This window comes from Leucoraja erinacea, chromosome 10 (genome assembly GCF_028641065.1).
Source record: "Leucoraja erinacea ecotype New England chromosome 10, Leri_hhj_1, whole genome shotgun sequence".
Classification (NCBI taxonomy): domain Eukaryota; kingdom Metazoa; phylum Chordata; class Chondrichthyes; order Rajiformes; family Rajidae; genus Leucoraja; species Leucoraja erinaceus.
In genome coordinates, this window is record NC_073386.1 from 20902495 (window position 1) to 20927529 (window position 25035).

The following is a 25035-nucleotide window of genomic DNA, read 5'->3' on the forward strand; positions in this document are numbered from 1 at the left end:
CCCCGAGGCACACAACTAGTCACAGGCCTCCAGTCCGAAAAACAACATTCCAGCATCATCCTCTGCTTCCTCCCGTGAAGCCAATTCTCTATCCAGTTGGCAAGCTCTCCCTGGATCCCATGCAATCTAACCGTCCCGAGCAGCCTACCATACAGAACCAAATGCATTATTCAATGCATTTCCAATTGCCTATTTCAATTGCTTTGGACCTGGAAAAACATATTGAGTATAATGTAAAGCATAAAGCTAATTCACTGTCAATTTCTTTTGCATTACTGTCACTGAATTCTTCCACCTTATTATTGTATTTTCTTTGCAGAATTATCAATGATGTGAAAAAGGGCCATTGACATATCTGCATCATCAGTAGAAAAAGTGCTGGAAAAGCATCACTAAACAGAAATGACAAGAATACTTTCACTCTGCGTGCTTCCTCAGAAATATTAAAGACATTACCCATGGTTGTTACATGGGCATTTTTCTTTTTAAATTAGTCTTTTAATGTCCCAAAACAGAACAGAAGATAAATGAACCACTGTTAAAAGTTTAGTTATTGTGGTAACATGCAAAATGTTGTCACACGCTTGAAAACATAAGAGCATTGTTAGCCTGAGGTTTGGCTGTCAGGAAGATCTAAAATGCATAGCTTAGATTTATCAGAAACTTTGTGATAATACTGTATATTGAATCTGGCAGAATTTCAATGGTGACAGAAAAATAAACTTGAAATCTTGTGGAACTGCAGCACTTCTATTTTTTTTTTCTCATTTTATGACATCTATAGTTTTATTTTATAACATTAAAACTGAACCTAAGAATCATCCTTTAGCCAATGAAGTTCTAGTGCTGTTTAACTCCTGTGAAGGACTTCCGTTATTTTATCTGTTCATCCTGACACCAAGTAGATATTCTGTTCTTTCTTGATGCCTCGAAATCTTGCCCTTTATGCTCCTTTCAAGTAATCTGTATTTATTTCATACCTCTGCTCTATTCTTGGACCATGAAGTCGTAAGTGGCCATATCCATATTTTAATGAGAATTATATGTAACTGAATAAATGTGATTAATAGATCAAGGAAATTAAAAACAATATTTGAAGAGATAGCACCAATAATGGCAATTTGAGCAAATTCACTTTTTTAGTAATTAAACTTTTATAAATTTGCATTAAGCAACAACAAATTTATTTGAAAAATAATCGTACAATATATAGTTTTTACTACTTTAGCGTCTGGCTTGTCAGTTTGCAGATTGCCCATCACTTCCCATCTTTAGATAGACACAAAATGCTGGAGTAACTCAGCAGGCCAGGCAGCATCTCTGGAGAAAAGGAATAGGCGAACTTACGGGTCAGAACCCTTCTTCAGACTGAGAAACTAGCATCTGCAGCTCCTTCCTACATTTCCCATCTTTAGTTTTATTGTAAAAGCTAAATCAGAAAACCTATTGGCAAAAAATTGAACTTTAGCTATGTCAGCCAGGAAGATCTTGAAATAAAAACAGGAAATTCGATAGGTATCAGTTTAGAGAGAAACAAAATTAACATTTCTGGTTAATGCTTTATCAATAGATCCACGTTTGCCATCCTGAATTGACATCCTGGGTTTGATAATCTCACCAATGCTCGCTGTAACGTCACTGTAACTGAGTTTAGTCTGAAGTCAAAACATCCTCTCCCTGATGATTATCTGCAATGTGAAGGTTTAATGAAGAGAGTATCGGTTGGGGTTCTATTGGTGAAGATGTCTGAAGAAGGGTCACAACCTGAAAAGTAATCTATCCCTGTTCTCCAGAGATGCTACCTAACCCATTAAGTTACTCCACTAATTTGAGAGGGTAGTTTTTTGTAAACTTTTAGCTGCAGTTTCTTGTGGCTCTGTTTCTACTGGTGAGTTAGGTTCAAGTTTGGTAGGGGGGCTATATTGTTGAATAACCTATCCACAAAATGGGAAGTTATTATCAAGTAACCAGCACCCTGTGAAAAGTAATCCTTGTGTATTGAAACCTTCAAGAGGACATGAGGCAAACGAAGAATGAGATATCAGTCCAAGCACCAACCACCAAAACCCCACCCTTTAACTCTCACCACCAACATTTATCACAATGAGTACAGATTGAGCTCTTTTAGCCTCTCTTCATAGCTCATTGATTTACAATGATATAATACCAGTCCTACTGGAGGAGAAAAAAAACCCTCAAACCACAGCCTCCTTAACGGTAAACTAATGCTAACGGGGTTATTTGCAATAACCTGAACTTGTAGACTACGGCAGGAGCTAAAAGCAAAACAGAAGCAGAGAGCTATTCAAATTATTTATTATTCCGTGTCACTGGCTTAAATAAAAACCTCTTTCCTTACTGCTGACTGAACACAGCTTGTTTTTAGAGCAGAACAAAAAAAAAAGAAGAAATGGTATTTTTTCTGATTATTTGACATACCAAGCCTTGATGTTACTAAGCTTCTTTCTGCCTGACTGCGAAAATCTTTCATGAAATGACAGCTTCGGAAAAGTAGCAACCATTGTTCTTGTAGGGCGGGCTTCCCAACCTCCTGTACTCCCCCGCATATATATGTAAACATGTGCACACATGTCTCCACCATGCCAAAACCCTCCTCCCTGCTAATCCCAAACATGCACTTCCTACCCCTTCTCAACCTTCCCCTTTAGGCACCTGCTACATAGTCACAACAAGATTAGAGCCCGACTTGAGGGGTCAAGGGTCAATACTCATTATCTCAAGAGTAACCACCATGGAGAGAAAAACAATATCTGTATCATTGAACAGCAGATGTGGGAGCCTGCCACATGATGCTGCAAGAGCAGTGGGCTGGATAAGCCTAACACTACTGATAGGACCTGTAATCAAAACACAGCCTCCCTGTTGACCCTAACAAGAAAAGCCTTCAAGTAAAAATAAATTATTTCAAACAGACTTGAACATTTCCAATGAATGCCCACCACAGAACCTAATAGATGTAATGCAATAAATGTTTTGGTCACACTCATAACAAAAAAATGACTGTTCTGAAAAATTAAATATCGTCAATTGTATCCAATAATTAGTTCCAAAGGTAATTAACGATCAAGACCAAAAATATATAGGTATCAAGGAATGTTGTGGTATTCTGCTCAGAAGTGTTTGATTGTAAAAGCACCGCTCTGATTTAGAAACAAAGCAGGCACCTTGAAAAATGAATACAACCTCAAATCAGTTATAACAGCAGTGCTTTTATATAGTGTGTGGTATGGCACAGGAGGACAGTTGATATATACAGGCACTGAAAGTATAATTTTTCACTGAGGAGCTAGTGTTGGTTGGGGGAGCAGGGAGGGGGCACAGGGGAACAAGTACTGTTATTAAACTGTGCATTTATTATTAGGCAAGGTACTTTGATATTCTGGTTGCCCCATGATTGCATATGCCTGAGATTCCTTTCCTAACAGTCTTTTCAATATTTAAAGCTTTATACTTCTATCAGTAACTAACATCATTCAGAGCTGATGTTTCACCATATGTAATGCTCTTACACTTCACTGTTGTTCCATGACACTTTAGTGTACCACTGTTGTTATAAGCCCTAGAGCAGATTTCAAGTTGCATATATTACATACACACCAATAACACTAGCGATTTGAACTGTCATAAACCGAACCATTTTACACCTCCGTGGATGAATATACCAGTCCTTTATTAACTTGATATCAAACTTAACAATAACCTTTGCAGACACAAGTTAAACGAAGCAACATCACTTTATTTAGTTATAGATTCTCAAATCCTCCATTTACAGTTATTCCTCTCAAAATATAATCATCCTCACCATTCAAGGATTCTGCAAGTGCCCAATGTTTGACCATACAAATGTGATTTTTTTTTTTTAAATCGTGACGTTAACTTTGGAAATCATTGGCAAGGCCTGGGTTTTATCGCTCAATGGTCATCACCGAGGGGATGGTGGTAGTGTAATGAACGTAGTCTCACTGTGGTGTTCAAATTGGGTGTTCCTGCATTTTGACCTCACAAAAAGTAGTATCAATGAAGGTTAATCCTTCATCCTTTCTATCTTTTTGACTGCATCCCATTGTCCTGCCGCAATTAGTCAGTCTTTTCTCCTGGTGGAATAAATCTTATCCAATGAGGTCAATGGTGAAGTCTAGGCCATTATTAGCTGATGGCGTAAATCTGTTGAATCGGTTAACTATTGAATCATAGTCATACAGCATGGATACAGGCCATTTGGCCCAACTTGTCCATGCTGACCAAGATGTCCCATCTAAACTAGTACCATTTGTCTGCATTTGGCCCATTTTCTATCCATGTACCTGTCCAAATGCTGTTGTATTACCTGCCTTAACCACCTCCTCTGGCAGCTCGTTTCATATACCCACCAACCTCTGAATGAAAAAGTTTCTCTCACGGATTCCTACTAAATCTTGCCCCTCTCACCTTAAACTTATCTCCTCAGGTTCATGATTCCCCTTCTCCGAGTAAAGATTCTACACGTCCAAATATATATCAGACCGATGATTATTACGTTGTAAGAGCTCTCTCGATTTTGGCATGGCCCAGGTGTAAGTGAGAAGTACTTTCCTGGGTTGACTGGACTAGGTGCACTTTAGTCGTTGTCAAATTCAGTAGCAAGGCGTGCTAGTTTCATCACGTTTTATTCCTCTTTCTGTTTTAGTAGTGGTTTTGCTGATTTACTCCTGGAATGTAGCAGGCACGGGTGATTTACTAGGATGGCCACCCGCATTTCCCATTATTACCTCGTCTTTCCTAATTCACCCTCTCATAGGCTAATATTAATTGCTGCTATAACTACAATATAAGCTCTTATTTTGAAATCTCCTGTACAAGGCAGACCAACTAATCCTGACTAGTCTGTTTCCTTTGTTTCAGACATAACTATGGAAAAGCAAAAAGAAAACCAAAGGGGGATGGAAATATTTCAGATATCCATCTCTGTTTATATTAGATTTATCCAAGGTTTTCTCTGGTTGCAGAAACATCTATACTATGTACCCCCTCAAAGGATAATGAAGATATTTCATGTTACATTTTACATTTCTTGTACCCCTGTTCCATTGTGCTTTGACCTTGTTTTAAACTGTCTGCAACCTCATTTCTACCCATCTCATTCCTGGGATCCCAGAAATAATTTCACCATTCTTGATAAATCAGTAATAATTGTGTGCAGCATTTACTGTGCAGCCGATCAAGCCTTTTACTAATGAGTCTGTCACGCAAAAAGATTTCCAATTAAAGTAACCATCTACAAATGTGAAAGACAGAGTGCTGGAACAACTCAGTGGGTCAGGCAGCATCCCTGGAGAACATGGATAGGTGACGCTCCCCCCCCCCCCCCCCCCCCCATCTCCTTCTCTGGCTCTGTTATCATTAAAGTGACTTAATTTGGAAACTCCAAGCCGCTGAATGTGTTCTTCCGTTCCGACGCTGGAGCTCCGATCAACCCGGTGAGAGGGCCTGAACATTGGGCTGCGGAGGACTCAAAGGCCCCGACCACGGGTGAACAAAGAGGAAGATGACTGAACTTTATAGCCTTCCCCTCACAGTGAATAACTTTGATTCCGCTGTGTGGGGATGTTTCTGTTAAATTCTAAGGTGTATTGAGGTTTTTTTTATTCGTGGCTGTACGGTAACTCAAATCTCACTGAACCAATTGGTACTTGTGACAATAAATGTAACTTGAACTCGAACAACCTATTCTCTCCCTCGCCTCCCTTTCACTCTAAATACACCTGTCAAATTCTTTGAGATTTTCCTTTGCCTGCCAGATCTATCTCATGCCTTCTTTTTGTCCTCCTTATTTCCTTCTTATGTGTACCCTTTATTCTTATACCTGTTGAGAGATTGTTTTGATCCCATCTGCCTAAACCTGATATAACCTCATTTTTCCTGACCAGACCCTCAATATCACCCATCAGCCAGGGTTCCCTATACTTGCTAGCCTTACAGAACCATGCAGATACAGATTTCTTGCTATCAACTTTTAAAAGTCTCCCACTTGCCAGACATCCTTTTACCTACACACAGTCTCACCCAATCGATCTCTGTAAGTTGTCACCTGATACCTCTAAAATTGGCCTTGCCCAATTCTGGGATTTTAACTTGTGGACCAGTCCTACCTTGCTTCCTACTATAAAACGAATAGAATTATGTGTCCCAGCCATTAATAATGCAAGACTTGCAATAAAAGCTCAGTGCAATATAGAGTTTGTTAAGAAAGAGCCTTAACATGAATTATTATGGAAGCATTCTTTATCTCTCTACATCATTGTCTATATCTCTCGTTTCCCTTATCCCTAACCAGTCTGAAGAAGGGTCTTGACCCAAAACGTCACCCATTCCTTCTCTCCAGAGATGCTGCCAGTCCCGCTGAGTTACTCCAGCTTTTTGTGTCTATCCTTAAAATAAAAGATTACTATTATGTGGCCCTTAATATATGATAGAATGCAAATATATTTGAGATATTTCTTGAAAGTTACGGTCAAACTATTTAGCTGTGTCATTAACCAAGCAGCAGGGAGTAAATTTAAAATAAAATGTTGATATTTGTAAGTTAATTTTTCACTGCATAATTAATTAATGAATCTTGAACTCTGGTGGGAGATGTGCTCAAATCCAAAGCAGCTCATTGAATTAATGCTAGTGTTGTATGTTACAGGGCTCTGCAACCCAACTGATAGGATTTAATTTCTGAATTGAATGTGTATTCTTCACCTTGAGACAAAATGTTATTTCACGTGACAATTCTATCATACATGTTCAATTTTAAAATATGCCAAATGCATAGTTTTTGTACAATACTGTTAAGTTCAGACTAAAGCGACCATCAAGTTAACTTATGTCAGGAAGAAATTAAGGAATACACTTTGTGTAAGAAGGAACTGCAGATGCTGATTTAAACCGAAGATAGACACAAAAAGCTGGAATAACTCAGCAGGACATGCAGCATCTCTGGAGAGAAGGAATGGGTGACGTTTCGGATCAAGACCTTTCTTCAGAATGCACTTTAATGGGAAACTAAAGCCCATTAATGAGATTGTGCAGGATTATTTAAACATTTAATTAAATTGGAAAATAGCAAAAGAGGATGTTAGAACTATAATCTCAGTTAACATTGCTCCAATGCATGAAAACCTGATCTATATTACTCTGGTCTCCCCAACACTATTACATCCAGATTCTGCCATGTCCATTTGCCAACAGTTTCCCTTGCAAAAGTTTTTCAAAACTCTTCACAATGCAGTGTCACATTCATCCTTCCCTAAATCCAGCTGTTCCTCTCCCATATAAACGGAACCAGTGTCACCACAAATTTTTGAAGGTGTGTTGCCTGTGGAAGCACCATTTACTGCTGAGATATTTCCACTTACAATGAACAACAGAGGGAATGTATGCACTGCTGTTTAACTTTGATCATTACCTCTCCCCCATGCTATGCATCAGTTATTACGCCCAAAAGGCAGGTTTGAAACTGCCAGTTCCAGAGATATAGAAAGTGCAGGTTAAAGACAATAAGTGACAGTTTAGTTTAGTTGAGTTTAGTTTAGTTTAGTTTAGTTTAGTTTAGTTTAGAGATACAGTGTGGAAGCAGGCCCTTTGGCCCAATTAGTCCGTGCCAATCAGTGATCATCCATACACTAGTTCTATCCCACACACTAAGGACAATTTACAGAAGCTAATTAATCTACAAGTCTGCATGTCTTTGGAATGTGGGTGGAAACCGGAGCAACCGGAGAAAACCCTGTGCAGTCACAGGAAGAATGTACAAACTCCACACAGACAGCACTTGTAGTCAGGTTCAAACCCGGGTCTCTGGTGCTGTAAGGCAGCAATTCCACCGCTGCACCACTGTGAAACACAATTAATTCTCCATTGATGTCTCTCAACCTCTCTCCATGGATACGAACTACATTTTACTAAATGATTCCTTTCCCCTTGCACAATTATCACCAAAAAAACACAAGATACATTTATTTCCATCTGTATGTTATTGGTACCTCACATAAAGCCATAGTTCAGGCATAGCAGGCTGCAACCCTGATGTACCAAAAGGTTTATTTTACAAAATTCAAGCTTAAAATTCAAACTCTCACCTTTGTTACACATGCAACCACAGGATGAGGTTCATGTTGTATTAGAGAAAAAGTAATGAAAAGAAGCGAAGTGGAACAAATTAGATGCTGAATGATCCAGAGCGCTCAGGAGAAAAAAAAGGCGAAATCGCAAAGAACAAGGTAAACAGCAAGATTCTAATATAAAACAAACAGAACTACCCAAATCCCATGTGCTCACCAGGTTAGAAAAACACAGTCCCAAAATAGGTGATAATGGTCATTGCCAAAGTAGGCAAATCTGCCAGAAAATCATCTATACCCCAGCTCCGTTTCCAAACAGTTCCTACATCAAGCTGTGTCGGAGTGTTTATTTTTTCTTCTCGAATTTATTTACTCATAGTTCTCCCATACGCAAAAAAAGTTCAAAAGATTTTCCTCAAAAAGAAAACAAATGTTCCAAAGAGAAAAAAAATATGCAAGAGGACCTTGTGCGTCACTCAGTGGGCAGCGAGCAGCATATGCGTTGTGTTAGTCAATTGATACTTTGTTTTATAATAAAACCTTTGTTTTAAATGACTAGATTATGGCTGCATTATGGTTTCTCTTTCCTTCGTCGATGGTTATAATCATAGAATGAACTGTGAGACCACCCTGATGGAACCAGATGATCACGCTGGATATAAAAATGCAGTTCCCACAATATTTATCTTCTAACAGTGGTCCTTCTGTCTCAAGGATAATGATTTGGGGATGGGGTGTGTGTGGAGAGCACTTTAAGTAATGTTTTGATATACACAATAAGGAATGGAGAAATTACCAGGTATTACTGTTAGCACAAACGGAAAAGTCACCATCAAATTAACCCTGCTTTTGTTATCAATTTAATTTGTCACTACAAATAAATTACGTTTTACTCAGAGGCATATCAGTAGAGTTGTTGCCTCACAGCGCTAAAGACCTGGGCTTGATCCTGACCTCAGGTGCTGTCTGTGTGGAGTTTATACATTTTCCCTGTGATCTCATGGGTTTCTGCCAGGTACTCCAGTTTCCTCCCACATCCTAATGATGTGCGGGTTTGTAGGTTAATTGGCCTCTGTATATTGCCCCTAGTGTGTCGTGGGATAACTGGTGTGAATGGGTGATCAATGGTCAGCGTGGACTCAGTGGGTCGAAGGACTTGTTTCCTTGCTGTATCTCTAAACTAAACTAAACTAAACTCATGTGTAAGAAGGAACTGCAGATGCTGGTTTAAACCAAAGAAATACACTAAAGGCTAGAGTAGCTCAGTGGGACAGGCAGCATCTCTGGAGAGAAGGAATGGGTGACATTTCGGGTCCAGACCCTTCTAAACTCATAACCAATGTTCCCTTCTTTGGTAGGCACTTACATTGCAGGTAGAAGGTCACCTCACCCCTCCATCTTTGAACTTGGATGCTCTGTATCAACAGGATGTTGAAACATGCAACTGAGATCCCACTGGATTCAATGTTACAGGCTTGACCAATACCTACCTGCCTGTGCACTTTGAGGGATGGTCCCTGGATGGTGCTTGGTCAAATTCTAATAGGTTGGGGATTGAAACTAGGTCTTCCAGTGTTTACAACTGCATTACTGATTGTTTTAGGCAGCTGAGCCAACAAGAGATCCATTGCATTTTTGTTTTGCCTGAATTTAAAATGTGAAAACACTGAAGTTGATTTAAAACCATCTGCACAGCAAATCAATTCAAATCAGACTTGTGCAAGCACGTCCAACTGAATCCCAGTATATCTTCAGCCACTGTCCTTCCCTAAATAACAAAGTGCCAATTACAATATTTCTCCAGCACCTCTCAATTCACATGCTCTTCTGACTGAACTGATCAGACTGGTATGTGATGTTTATGACGTCCCCCACAGTGGAATAGTCTTTCAAGATTCATTGGATGAACTCATTTGTGAAACCGAACCCTTAGGTGCATGGTACTAGTAGTAAAGCCCAGCAAGAATCAGAAACATTTGGTGGATAGACTCGGTAAACTGCTAAAACAAAAAACAGCAGCTCTGGGTTAGGATCACTCTTCCTAGAATAATAAATACGTCTTTCTTTTCACCCGCAGGCAAAGCACAGAAACTATTTAAAAATTGCTGGAATGCCTACAGACTATCCACTTACATTTCCAGTCACAGGAAATAACATTGTTTTTTTACAGCCAAAGTCTGGGAAGGAACAAGGTAGAAATACTATTTAAAAAATTACCAATTTACAAATAAACTTTCCTTTTCATCTTTATGTTCTCTTTGCCTATGGTTGACAAGTTAAACAAGGCCAGACAGATGAAAGGTTTCAACATGGAGAGAATATTCTCATGCTAAGTTTATAGTTCCCTGAGTGATACAAAAATGACAATATGCAGGCTGCTCAAGCTGAGTAAATAGATAACTGACTGAAGAGGGAGAAGAATCTTTAGTCCTTCCCAGTAGCAGAAGCAAGCAAAAAAACTCCAGCCATAAAAAAAACCCCCACAGCCTGAGTAGCTGCCTTTTGGATTTTTCTCGACAGCACGTTATAGATCAGACAGCAAATTGGAACTCGCAGCTAATTTACAGTGTCAGAAAGTAGCTGTAAACTGCACTTCAGTGATGGCAGTGCGTAAGGAGCCAGAATCTGCCGCTCAGCAAGGCGTCATGCTCTACCAGTCAGTGACTGCCACTCCTGAGGTAGTCTGTTTAAGCATTAAGTCAGCTGTCAGGTCATCAGCTTGGATTCCAGAGGTGGGCTGACAAAAATCAATATGTCTCCACCAATTTTTCATGGGATGAGGAGTGCATAAAATCTTTGTTTTGACAGGGTAATGGGGTAAAAAGCACCAGATCACCAATTATTTCTGGGTAAATAATGGCCAAAATTAGAGAGCTGCAGCAAGCAGGCTATCAGGGACACGGAGAAGACTCTTTCGGCTACCATCTCTCCCTCAGTTCCTGTCGTTCTCACACTCTCTTGTCTTAGTAGTTTATGGTTCTTCTCACTTGCTGTTGCGAAAATGCTCCTATAAGCCTTCACTAATTGTTTAGCATGGAGCTTGTCTAAACATTGCATTCACTGCTGGACAGCATACAGTGCGACTTAGGAAAATACATAGGTGAAGCATGAGATTTAAATATTTTCTCATTTGACACTTGGGAATAATCCAGTTTTTCTATTTACACGTATTCAGAGATGCCTGCCCACACAGTAATGTGCACACACATGTAAGCACACACACGCATACACACACGCCACACACACACAAATAGAATTTAAAACAATAAAGTGAATTGTCCTCTTTGAAACTGGGTAGAAATTATAAAATTATCCTGGTTACATTCTTTTTTATCAGAGGTGCAGTGTAAATGATGCATCAGTATCTCAGCTTTCTCTAGCCTCTCTTTGCCTCCATTCACTTCCCCCCCACCCCAATTTCTTTTCCACCACCTTCCCCCACCACTCCCCCATCCCCTCAGCTGTCCTCCTTTACCATTATTTCCAAAGAGACCCAATTTGTCATGTCATGTACAGATGTTGACCCTCCTGCCGTAACTGATAGGGAAGAACCACTTTCCCTTCTTCATTTATTTGCCAGCTACACAAAGAGCACACTAGTCCTGGGGAAAGCTGACAATAGCACCACCAACGATCCTCACTGCAGGTGTCACAGGACATTAACCCATGCTTAACTACAAGCTCCATAGAAACCTGGACAGGATTGCAATGGGAACAGCCGCTAAGCTTCAAAAAAGAACTGGGAAGAAAGGGTGGTCAGACAAATCATCCCATCGATTCGGATTTCCCAAAAGGTTTTAACTCTAGTAAACAATATAAAACAAATGCAAACTAATTCCGTCCTTTCCCTCAGTCTTTAACAGCCCTGAGATTCAGAAGCTTTTTACCTTGGGGTGTGAGGAGCAAGGAGGGGCGGAGGTTAGGGAGGGGATGTGTTAGTTGGCGGAGGGGAACACAGAGATACATTGTTAAATAAGTTTATTTTTAAAATAATGATAATCTAATTTTACTCTACTTTGTATGATGCTGATCAGGTAGCGCCATGTTTCTATGTGCCACATGATCCAACTTCAGTGAAGAATGAAATGCATTGGAAAGCTGCACAAATTGCACAAAGTGTGTGGTTGTCAAGCCAGGTTTATATACACAAACACTAATAAGGGAAGGATCCAGGAATTGTATCAGATGCTGTGTAACAGCACTTCCAAAAACTTCAATTGCATATGCATGCTCCAAATCGTCCATGGGTATTTACATAGGCGCAGGTTTTCAGAGCACTCCTGACACCTGCATTCACATGACTTCAATGGTTCCTCACACTTTGGTGATGGGAACCTGATTCAGGCAGGTAGATACCTTTTAAGGTAGATACTCACTTGGCTCCATTTTGGAACCACACCACTTCCCTTCCACCTCATCTACAATGAGTGCCCACCACATCATCCTCCACATGATCTTGCCCATTGTGTGGTGTGCTCCCATGCACTGATCTGCCAATCCAAGCCAAAACCCCCATTCACCTCTGTGGTTTCTGCCAAAGTCAACCACCATCCATACAATTCCTTGATTGGGTCCGTTCTCATTATGCCCCTTTCCTCCCAACATGAAATTGAATACTTGGAATTTCTTGTAAGTCCTTTTTGTGATTATAAAAGTTATCCCACTCCCAAACTTTCTGTGGTCTCTTTCCAGCCCATGCTGCTAGATTCTAATCTAACGCCTTCCCCAAACATCCGACATCCAACAATACGATCCAATAATCCCATTCATTCAATCTCAACTCCTGTGCCTTTTACAACCCTAAAGCCACTACCCAATTCTTGAGAGAAGCTCCGATCCTCCTTTCCCAGCCAGGCCCCTCTTCACTGGAACCATGTCCCCACTTTCCCCCGCAACCTGTAAATTATACTCATCCGTGTTTCATTGTGGAAAATTTATTCCACTGTGGACGACTGAAACATAAGAATTTTTGCAAAGAAAATTGCAGAGACCAAATCACCAATCTTCTATCATGCCACTCAGCAAATGTTAGTTTAATGCATTTTTTAGGGTTTTTTTCTCGAGTAAGGTGGAGGAACAGAGAAATCAGGTTCAATCAGGTGTACCTACTCTGCATTATCCGTTGATCTGAAAATGGTGAAGAGGTCACAATGAAACAAGCTGGTCATTATGCTAACAGCCCCATAGCAGAAACGTCCACTTCGCGGGGCTGGAAACTGGAAGTATCCTGAGCTAATTCTGCTACCACCATCTATTGTGCCAAGTGATGGCTTCCAGTGATTTTCGCCGGAAGCTTGCGTTCTACGGACGGACGATGGCAGCGAGGCCAACATTTGTAACAACATGGACACGAAAATAAGAAGATTATGCTAACATACAGACTGAAGGAGATTGCTGAGGTGGAGACTAAAAAAACAATGGAGAGATTTGACAGCAAATACAAGGTGTTTCAATTCAATGCATTGGCAAGGAAGAGTGGAAGAGTGCGATGGGATATTCAGATGTAGTGCTGGATAATTAATGCTCACAGCATTTGGCCACTGGGCTATTGCGGTTGTACATTTCTACTGTTTTTTTCCTGCAGTTTTCAGGCAATAAACTTACATTGCTTTCCAGGAATCGGTCCATACTGTATTCATGCTTTCGACTTAAAAAAGGCAAAGAAATGTGTGGACTAGATCAAGAGACTTGTGGCTGTACTTCATCACCACAACTTGCCCAAAGCCTAAACATTAAATAACACTCATACAGAAAGCAGAAGAAGATTCTTTACTATAAATCATCTCTCTGTGAAATAATATTTGCTTTTCATAATGAGTCCCCTGTGGTACATTTTGGAGCTGACATCAGGCTTGTGATGCAGTGATCTGTAGCAGCAAGGAACACTTCACTAAAATTACATGGCATTCAGTTATTTTTAGTGCAGTTTATCCCAGTTTCATCAAATCACTTACGTTTTATTTTCCTCGTTTTTTTGCTCAACAATTTACACATTTTTTAACAAGTATTTAACAAAAACGCAACTTATGTAAGAAAATATGAACCAAAGATAATCTAATAATGGGGTAAATTAAAGGTTTAGAACATAAGAAAATTCAAACAATAACTTCCTTTAAAACTATTTATATTTCAAAATAAATGGTCACAAAATATTATATTACCTTCTTTATCAAAACATAAATATTTGGTTAGTAATGATTTCAAATTGTCACACTGAGAGCTAAAAAGATTGTTTCATATTTGCCTTACAAATAGTTACATTTCCCATCCATTTTGGTAATGGGAGTAGAAGGAGAGAGAAAAAATATTAAAAATGTATCTATTAAAGCCTGTAGAATGAATCCGGGTGCCTATTTGGATTATGTTTTTATTAAGGTAATTCAAAAGCCTTTACAAAACAAAAGCTTCCACTTAGCACACCTTCAACATATTCGCATTTACTGTGGGAAGAGTGTACATTTAAATGCTGTCATAGCTTGTTTGTGTCTCCTCGTCACAGAAGCATAATAAAGCTGTTGTAATATACTAGAACTTGTGTGGTCCTCTGTGTAATTTGCATACTAATTACCAAGTGCAAATGAAGGGAAAGCTGTCTATCGACATACAGAGCTTGATCCCTCTAACAAGCTAATCTTGCATGTAGTTAACTTTGATATACAACCTCTCATTAGTATTATAATAAAGTACATGAAACAGCCATAAAACGTTATATACTGCACAAGTGTTGTTTTCATACCAATTATCTCAAGGCATATTTATTACTGAAGTGACTACATGCCCCCCCTGTGTTGCTTTGGGTTATTGGGGTGGGGGGGGTGGGGGGGGGGGGGAGAGTGTGGTGCAGGAAAGGGGAAGAGGCTTGCAGCTTGTAGCCTGTCAAGTAGAACTCATCAGAAGGAATATTTGGAGTCAGGTTTTATGGATTCCACTGATCTCAGCTGTCGCAATTGACGATGCACAGCGGGAGTGCTCCTCTGCCTAACAATATAATGAATGGTATGATATCAATTCTCCGATCAGCAGGGAGTGAATTCAAGTTACACAATCCCCTCTCTCGCTCACTCACTCACTGAATAGTTCATCGTTTACAAACTGCAGGCACATTTTCATGAAAATGAAAAGAAGCAAACACTACTTTGCCCACTACTTAGAGAAAAGATTTTAAATCCTTGCGGGTTCAATTGATCTTAAAACCATTCTAATATACAGCTTTCAAACAGAGGGATTAAAATGGATCAGAGTGCATATGTAGTCTCAGACTTGGGTATGGAATAATATTAGATCCTTTGTAATCAATTAAAAAAGACAATAGTGGGATTTCTAAGTCTCAACTTTATGCTGTATCAAAATGTTCTACTTATCTTAGTGTATCCAAAACCTCTTGCCTATTTTTTAATGGCTGGCTATGCATTTTATTTCTCCACTCCTCTGACTTATTTCCTAAATGATACATGCTGCTCCTGAAATGGGAGAACAGTCAAGCGTCCTGCTCCCATGACTCTGGTATTACCAGCCTGTAATTTGCTGGTAGGAAGTGCACCAGAATTACCTTGGTTGACTTGTTAATGCTCCTAACACCTCTGTTTGACTTGCTCCCTGACCTGATCGGATTATATTATCGGGGTTTCTATTTCACAGTGAACAAAAGAAAGTGAACAGTTCGCCGACAGAAAACCGGTACCTGCATGACTTCCTAAGTTCTGAAAACATTCTGATTATGTTAAGAACAAAGAACACATTTGGAAGATTTAAAAAAAAACATACCTTACACCTATCTAAATGCTGATTCAATTACCATAGTCTTGTAACTGCAGACAAAAGATAACATAATTTTAATTGGGGTCCTATTATTTATTATTTTAATAATGCAATGTTATTTTTATTTTTACATGCACCCCAATAAAGCAGAATGCTCATAATACTGACAGTAAGGAAGGTTTGCCAATGCACAGCCAGCCAGTGAAAGTGAATTAAAGTAGGCAAATTGCATTCACAGTTGTAGTGCATCTGACATGTTCGAGTAGTGTGTCCTATTGAATAAGGATCGGATTGTTTAAATTCCCTTAAAACAGAATCACTTAAAAGATAGTAAAGAGCTTGTGGCTGTTTTTTGTCAGTAATTAGGAAATCTCTTCCTTTTTCCAAACTGGGTCAACAACAGACTTTTAAATTAGAAAGAAATCAGAATAGTGTCTCATAAGTCAGATGTTTCCTGACCAAAAACATCCTCAATCATTTCCTGCTGGATGAATAACCTGTTCGTCACTAAACTTTGATCATTTCTCAGGGGTCGTGCTTCTGTCAGGACTTCCCTGCAAAACAGCTGCACCGAGTCACAACAAATTATCTACTGTAAATATTAGAAAAGGTAAAACCATAATACATTGTCTTCTTTCATTTACTTCATTTTCTTTACTTTATTCCTCAGTTTGAGATTCCAGGCTCTTAGTAGTTTTTACTGCAGGAATACAGCTGAGCCATTCGGCCCCTTGAGCTTGTTCCATCATTTGATTAGTCATGTGTCGGAAGGAGCTGCAGATGCATTTTAGACCGAAGGTAGACACAAAAAGCTGGAGTATCTCAGCGGGACAGGCAGCATCTCTGGAGAGAAGGAATGGATGACATTTTGGGTCTGAAGAAGGGTCACCCATTCCTTCTCTCCAGAGTTGCTGCCTGCCCCGCTGAGTTACTCCAGCTTTTTGTGTCTATATTTGATTAGTCATGGCCAATCTTCAGGACATCTCCATTATCCTTTGATCCGCATCCCGTGATACCCTCATATAGCAACATTTCATCAATTAATTTCAATCAAACCATTACACACAGTGCCTTGGGGAAGAAACATTCTACATTTCTGCTACTGTATCTCCTGTGTGAAATTGTATTTTCTGATTTTATTCTGGTCTACTTCAAATTTGAAAATTGCATCTGTGCAAGGACACCCACCAGATCTAATAATTTATCTATTGAATTGATCTATTACTTTAAATACCTCTATTATCTCATTCTTCAATAATTTAAACTTAAGTTGGATTGCTTTCCCTGGAGTGTCGAAAGGGCACCAGATACACTTAAATAAAATGATGAGAGGCATTGATAAGCTAGACAGTCAGAATTTTTTTTCCCAGGGTGGAAATATCAAAGACAAGAGGATGTGACTTTAAGGTGGGAGGGACACAATTTAAAGGAGATGTGTGTGGCAAGTTTGTTTGCACAGAGTGGTGGGTGCCTGGATGTTGGTGGAAGCTGGTATGATAGTGGCATTTAAGAGACATTTGGAGAGGCACATGGATATCCAGTGAATGGAGGGCTATGGATCACATGCAGACAGAGGATATTAAGTTAATTTGCCATGATGTTGAGAATGGACATTGTGGGTTGAAGGGGCTGTTCTTGTACTGCACGGTTCTGTAAGTTCATTAAACCAAGATCATGCATCTGTCTTCCTAAAATCAACCTTTATGTTTCAATATTATTCTGCTGAATCACTGCTTTTCTCACCTCAAGACCATGTATCCTTAAGAAAGGAATGGACCATGGCCACTCAAGCCACTATCAATAAGATCAAGACTGATATGTCTTAACTCCAAATACCCTGCCTGAGTTATGGATTGGATACACCAACATTTTTTCATTATGCTTAAAATTCACTGATTGGTACAGTTTACCTGACAACCAATTGAAAAAGATAGTGTTTCTCTATATTTCCTATTTCCATGCTTGTATGGTTTCTGCTCTGTCTCCATCTTCCTAAATCCAACAGCATGATGGAGATTAGATGCTCATAACATGAGAACACATGAAAATGATGGGTACAGGAATTTTTAACATCTTTGCAATGTGTGTGAGTGAGCGGCCTGTGTTACTACTTTCATACCATGTTCAATCTACAATTCTCTTAACGTCTTCTATGTACTACCTGTTACAATGTGGAAGGAGCCCATTCAGCCCATCCAATTTGTCAATCCCACCTGTCCTATTTACCCTATTTACTTATTTTCCTATAAAACTGCTACTCTCCCATGCCACTTTCTTTTGCCACTTGCCTACACTTGCCTACACTAAAAGGCCACCTACATAAGCCAATTAACCAACCAGTATGTCTTTGGGATGTTGGGGGGGAAACTGGAAAACGTTAGGGACCTCACATGGTTATGGGGAGTAAATGGATATTCCACATAGACAGTAGCCTGGCTCAGGATCGAACCTGCGTCCCACAGAAATATAAAGCTGCAGCACTAACTGTTGCATGGCTAACTGCTGCACCATTGTACCATCACCATCGCCAAATAAAAGTGTAAAATGAGCACTACATAAGCATTATATGAAACATAACAGTATTTTAACAAACCAAATGTATTTTAGACTGGGGGTTCATATGATCGGACATGCTAGAAATATAGAGATGTTGAAATGTAAAGACCATAACCATAAAGACACCATTTCATTTTAGTGTTTAAGAAGGAATTGCAGATGCTGGAAAACCGAAGGTAGACAAAAATGCTGGGGAAACTCAGCAGGTGAGGCAGCATCTATGGAGCGAAGGAAATAGGCAACGTTTCGGGTCGAGACCCTTCTTCAGATTTCATTTTAGTGAATCGTTTTAGTCATAAAACATGCTTAAACAAAACTTTATCTTCAGGTAGACACAAAATGCTGAAGAAACTCAGCGGGTCAGGCAGCATCTCTCGAGAGAAGGAAAGGGTGACGTTTCGGGTTGAAACCCTACTTCAGACTTTCAAATCTTTTATATTTTGAGATATAGCTTTAAGATCCTTAATTTTCGGGCTTTGAATCTCTTAGATGTATGCTCAACTAGAAATAGACCCAATTTAAATCCCATCTTCAATTTTAATCTGAAGTCCTGTTTGCCGACTTCCTGACCTCTTGGTCAGACAAAAGGCAAGTCGGGATGTTGTAACTTTTTATCAGTGCTGTACTTCATTGATAGATAAAAGAACATCTTGAAGGAGAGCCAGTCAGAGGCTTCTTTACAACACTCCACACATCTGAAAAGCAACCCAGCAACTGTTTTCCCTGATAAGCCAGTAATTCTTGAATTGTAAATGTCGATGACAAGCTATATATTATGCCAGCAATAATTTGCCAAATTTGAGCCTATAATACAATATCTGTAAAATGTCAATGATAGTAATGCGATTAACACCCTTAAATGAAATATTGAAGATTGCTGCTCAGGCTGAATGAGGAAACAGAGGTTTCTGTCAAAGGAAATCAATGTTGAAAGCAGCCGGGACGGTCATAAACTCACAATAAAACTCGGGCCTGTTTTTTTTATTTCCCACATTTCCGAGGTGAATAGATTCACACTCTGCAAATGACTTGAATAACACAGCAAAATAGCTGTTGGTAACTAAGGAGACAGTGGGATGGACTTCCACTCCCTTTTAAAGCTCACAATTTGCAGGAAGTCAAATACAAATCTCTGGCCTCATGGTGGGCCCTGGTGAAAATGGAATCCTGATCATGACACTTACTTTAAATGCTTTGTATTGTGCACAAAACTGCAAATAACACTCAGCAAGCTAAGTCATTAACTCTTGCCCTGCTGAATACACTCAAAGTGACATTGCACTTCTGTTCACGCATTGTTACTACATATTCTTAAAGTGGAGATTAGTTTATAAAGTGTTTTTTTTATTAGATTATTCACATAAGCTACTTTTGTGCAAGTGTACTGTATTTTTCACCATGTTCAAGTATTTATAATTTATATCTCATCTCTCCGTACTTTTGCTACTCAACTTTTCTCTCTCTCTTTTGCACTCCCTATTTTCATTTGCTGTTTTTCTCTCTCCACCCTTGTTTAGTGCCTCCATTTGGCTCTCCTGTGCCATGCACCATTTTCCAGCCAAGAGAGAGAATACGTGTAGGCATCTATTTCCGAGATCTCTGTATCTGTAACAATATTTGCGTAATGCAGAGAACAGAGATCATTATGTACCAGGATTGTTATATTCTGTCCAGCTGCTAAATAGGTCAGCTGCATGTTTTGTTAAGAACTGATCCAGTTAGAACCAGTTCTGAGAGACACTGGTGAAGTGTTGTGCTTCTGCATCTTTGTAAGAAGCAGTCAGAAATAAAGAGGTAGTGAGCAGTAAGGCACCTACTAAATCATAGTTATCACTAACTTGTCACTTGGTGGAGAATGCGGTGCATCATGACAAAATAATTATCTTCCTACAAGGATGTACCTATCTACACTATCCCATCATGGCTAGAATCTGCAACTCACTATGTGGGAACTTTTCTTTTGCACGGATGGGTTTCAAGCTGAACTTACAGAAGAGTTAAAAAAATAAAACCTATCAAAAAAATATTACCTCGTCTCTTGATATCTAGCAGTAATTACAAGAGCATCCTGAAAAATAAAAGTACGCCTCATTAAGGAAATATGACCATAAGTGCATTAATAATCTCAGGTGGAAGTGAATGACCATGCAATTTAATAATTCAGGTCTAGAAGTTAAATTAACAACATAAGATTTGCATGAACATCTAGACTACTATTTTATGCAATTGTTTTTGCTTGACCAATGTTTTTTTTAACATACATAATGTTTGGGACAAAGAACTTTCATTTATTTATTTACCTCTGTACTCCACAATTTGAGATTTGTAATAGAAAAAAAAATCACATGTGGTTAAAGTGCACTTTGTCAGATTTTATTAAAGGCCATTTTTATACATTTTGGTTTCACCATGTAGAAATTACAGCTGCGTTTATACATAGTCCCCCCATTCCAGGGCACGGTAATGTTTGGGACACATGGCTTCACAGGTGTTTGTAATTGCTCAGGTGCATTTTAAATGCCTCCTTAATGCAGGTATAAGAGAGCTCTCAGCGCCTAGTCTTTCCTCCAGTCTTTCCATCACCTTTGGAAATTTGTATTGCTGTTTATCAACATGAGGACCAAAGTTGTACCAATGAAAGTCAAAGAAGCCATTATGAGACTAAGAAACAAGAATAAAACTGTTAGAGACATCAGCCAAACCTTAGGCTTACCAAAATCAACTGTTTGGAACATCATTAAGAAGAAAGAGAGCACTGGTGAGCTTACGAATCGCAATTGACTAGCAGGCCAAGGAAGACCTCCACAGCTGATGACAGAAGAATTCTCTCTATAATAAAAAAAATAACTGGCTCACTTATCATCATTGATGATACAACTGCTGATGGTCGTAGCATAATGAATTCTGAAGTATTTAGATACATCCTATCTGCTCAAATTCAAACAAATGCCTCAAAACTCAATGGCTGGCGGTTTATTCCACAGTAAGACAATGATCCCAAACATTCTGCTGAAGCAACAAAGGTGTTTTTCAAAGCTAAAAAATGGTTAATTCTTGAGTGGCCAAGTCAATCACCCGATCTGAACCCAATTGAGCATGCCTTTTATATGCCGAAGAGAAAACTGAAGGGGACTAGCCCCCAAAACAAGCAGAAGCTAAAGATGGCTGCAATTCAGGCCTGGCAGAGCGTCGCCAGAGAAGACACCCAGCAACTGGTGATGGCCATGAATCGCAGACTTCAAGCAGTCACTGCATGCAAAGGATATGCAACATAATACTAAACATGTCTACTTTCATTTACATGACATTGCTGTGTCCCAAACATTATGGCATTGCCTGTGGTATGTGCTCTTTCGGGATGTGTCCATGCACTTTATGATGCTTTCGAGACACGGGAGGGGTATAATTAGTGGGTCAGAGGTGTATTGTTGAATTATTATTATGTGACCTTGATGTGACCATAAGAGCAATAGGTCGGGTAGATGCACAGAGTCTCTTCCACAGAGTACGCGAATCAAGAACCAGAGGACTTAGGTTTGAGGTGAAGGGAGTGGTTGATTTAATAGGAATCCGAGGGGTGACACAAAGGGTGATAGATATATGGAACGAGCTGCCGGAGGAGATAGTTGAGGCAGGTACTAACACAACATTTAAGAAACATTGTCAGGTACATGGATAGGAAAGTTTAAAGGGATATGGCCCAAATGCAGGTTCTTAAGTTTGAAAATACGCACCTCCAGATTCAGGGACAATTTCTTCCCAGCTTTTATCAAGCAACGGAACTGTCCTCTCATCAACTAGACCTCTCATCTAACACATTGGAGACATTTGAACTATCTTTAATCAGACTTAACTGGACTTTATCTTCCACTAAACATTATTCTCTTTATCCTGTATCTGTACACTGTGGATGGCTTGATTGTAATCATGTATAGTCTTTTCTCTGACTGGACAGTGCACGTGACAATAAAAACTAAACTAAACTAAAATGAATCTCATCAAAAGACTGCATGGGAACCATGTGTGCTTCAATATCCTCACTAATATCTGCCATCTGCTCCAGCTACAACTTCAGATAGCTTTACCGGTGGCTGTCAAAGTGATGGAGCAATTAACTTTTATGGACTTGTCTCTTTCCCAGGCTGGAGTTGGAGATATTTGCAACATCTCACAGTCTGGCTTCCACCATTGTGTAACTCAGCAGGACAGGCAGCATCTCTGGATAGAAGGAATGGACGTCCTTTCAAGTGGTTTCAGACCTGAAGAAGGATCTGGACCCGAAGAGACAGCCATTCCTTCTATTCAGAGATGCTGCCTGTCCCGCTGAGTTACTCCAGCATCTTGTGTGTCTACCTTTAGTCACAACCTAGATTGCCCCTTTCTGTCTGAATTGCTCATAAGAATAGCTCATGCAACTCAAAAGTAAATACCACCCCAATTCCTCATTCACTATCAAACTTTTGCCTCACCTTCTCACAATCACGGAAAACACAGCAAGGGCTTCTTCACTGCAATGTTAAAATAGCTATGATTTAATTATGTTCCAAGCTAAATTTTGAAAGTAAATGTTCAGTACAACATTCAAACCGTCTATCAGTGTGAGTGGTCTGTAGCCAGAGAAGAAAGAATGAATAGCACAAATGCTAAATTGTCCAATAGTAAAGTTGGACACAAGCCTTATACCAGTGGTCGTGGTTCTACAAGTATGGATAAAATAAAATGAAATTTGCCCACTTTCAAGATTACATATCTTCTGCATTATCTTAGCAAAAGGATTTGAGTATAGGAGCAGGGAGGTTCTATTGCAGTTGTACAGGGTCTTGGTGAGGCCACACCTGGAGTATTGCGTACAGTTTTGGTCTCCTAATCTGAGGAAAGACATTCTTGCTATAGAGGGAGTACAGAATCACCAGACTGATTCCTGGGATGTCATGACTTTCATATGAAGAAAGACTGGATAGACTTGGTTTATACTCGCTAGAATTTAGAAGATTGAGGGGGGATCTTATAGAAACCTACAAAATTCTTAAGGGGTTGGACAGGCTAGATGCAGGAAGATTGTTCCCGATGTTGGGGAAGTCCAGAACAAGGGGTCATAGGTTAAGGATAAGGGGGAAATCTTTTAGGACCGAGATGAGGAAAACCTTTTTCACACAGAGAGTGGTGAATCTCTGGAATTCTCTGACGCAGAAGGTATTTGAGGCCAGTTCATTGGCTATATTTAAGAGGGAGTTAGATGTGGCCCTTGTGGCTAAAGGGGTCAGGGGGTATGGAGAGAAGGCAGGAACAGGATACTGAGTTGGATGATCAGCCATGATCATATTGAATGGCGGTGCAGGCTCGAAGGGTCGAATGGCCTACTCCTGCACCTATTTTCTATGTTTCTATGTTTCTATCTGTCTCCGAGGGCTGTGGATGAGTATATTCCAGACAGAGATTTACAGACATTTGGACATAAAAAGTGTTTAGGTAGAAGATGTGTTATGATCTTATAGAAAATCAGTAAACTCAAAGCATTGTATGACCTATTCCTGTCCCTGATTTCTATGAGGGTTACACAAAAAAGCTGGAGAAACTCAGCGGGTGCAGCAGCATCTATGGAGCGAAGGAAATAGGCAACGTTTCGGGCCGAAACCCTTCTTCAGACGGATGAAGAAGGGTTTCGGCCCGAAACGTTGCCTATTTCCTTCGCTCCATAGATGCTGCTGCACCCGCTGAGTTTCTCCAGCTTTTTTGTGTAACCTTCGATTCTCCAGCATCTGCAGTTCCCTCTTAAAAACCTGATTTCTATGATATGTTCTCATGCAATATTATCTTCTGCTGCACGATGGAGTCTACTTGTGATATTTTAAGACCTTCAAAAAATGTAATTGGCACAATAATTTAAATCAGCACTGATCACATTAAATGATCAGAACACAGAAGGGCTACCTGCGTTAAATAAGCCAAATATCTCAATGTAATTCTGCAAAATGAGGCAAAGGAAGTAAATGATCTTTTATGGTTCAAAACAAAGTGTTTCAACCCGAAATGTCACCCATTCCTTCTCTCCAGAGATGCTCCGCCCCACTGAGTTACTCCAGCATGTTGTGTCTAGCCCATATAAAATATCAGAACGCCTAATAGTGCAAGATTTTCACATGGTTTTATATAATTTAAATATTATCGCCTGCTTTATGAAAAGGCGCATTGTTTAGTGAGGTGAAAGTTTTCATTGTATTTAAAGTGGTGCAATTTGTTGAAGGATTTTCAATTTACAATCACTTGATCTAAGAAGCTGATGGAAACAGACAAATCCAATTATATATCTGTGAAAGCATCCTGCCCAGGTCTTAAAAATCAGATAGAAAGCCAGAAACACCGCAGGATAGCCCTCTTAGTGTTCTTAAATGTCAACACTCAGGAAACATCTGAGGTTTAACACTTCAGCACCCACTTTTCTTCATAACACAACGCCTCGTCCAGCCCCCCCTCCTCCCCTTAACACATAGTAAACTTTCAACAAAGTCTCTCTGTAATCTCTTAAAGCTGCACCTTACGTTCAGGTCATTTGTCACAACTTTCACCAAGGTTCTTATGTTCACTTCAAACTCATTTGTCGTTTCACCTCCTTAAA

General features: G+C 39.6%; 1 protein-coding gene across 7 annotated transcripts in view; it reads right to left on the minus strand.

The window, feature by feature from the left end:
* The window catches only part of rnf220a (ring finger protein 220a), a 419208-nt gene that overhangs the window by 344895 nt on the left and 49278 nt on the right, over window positions 1–25035 (minus strand). The window lies entirely within an intron of this gene.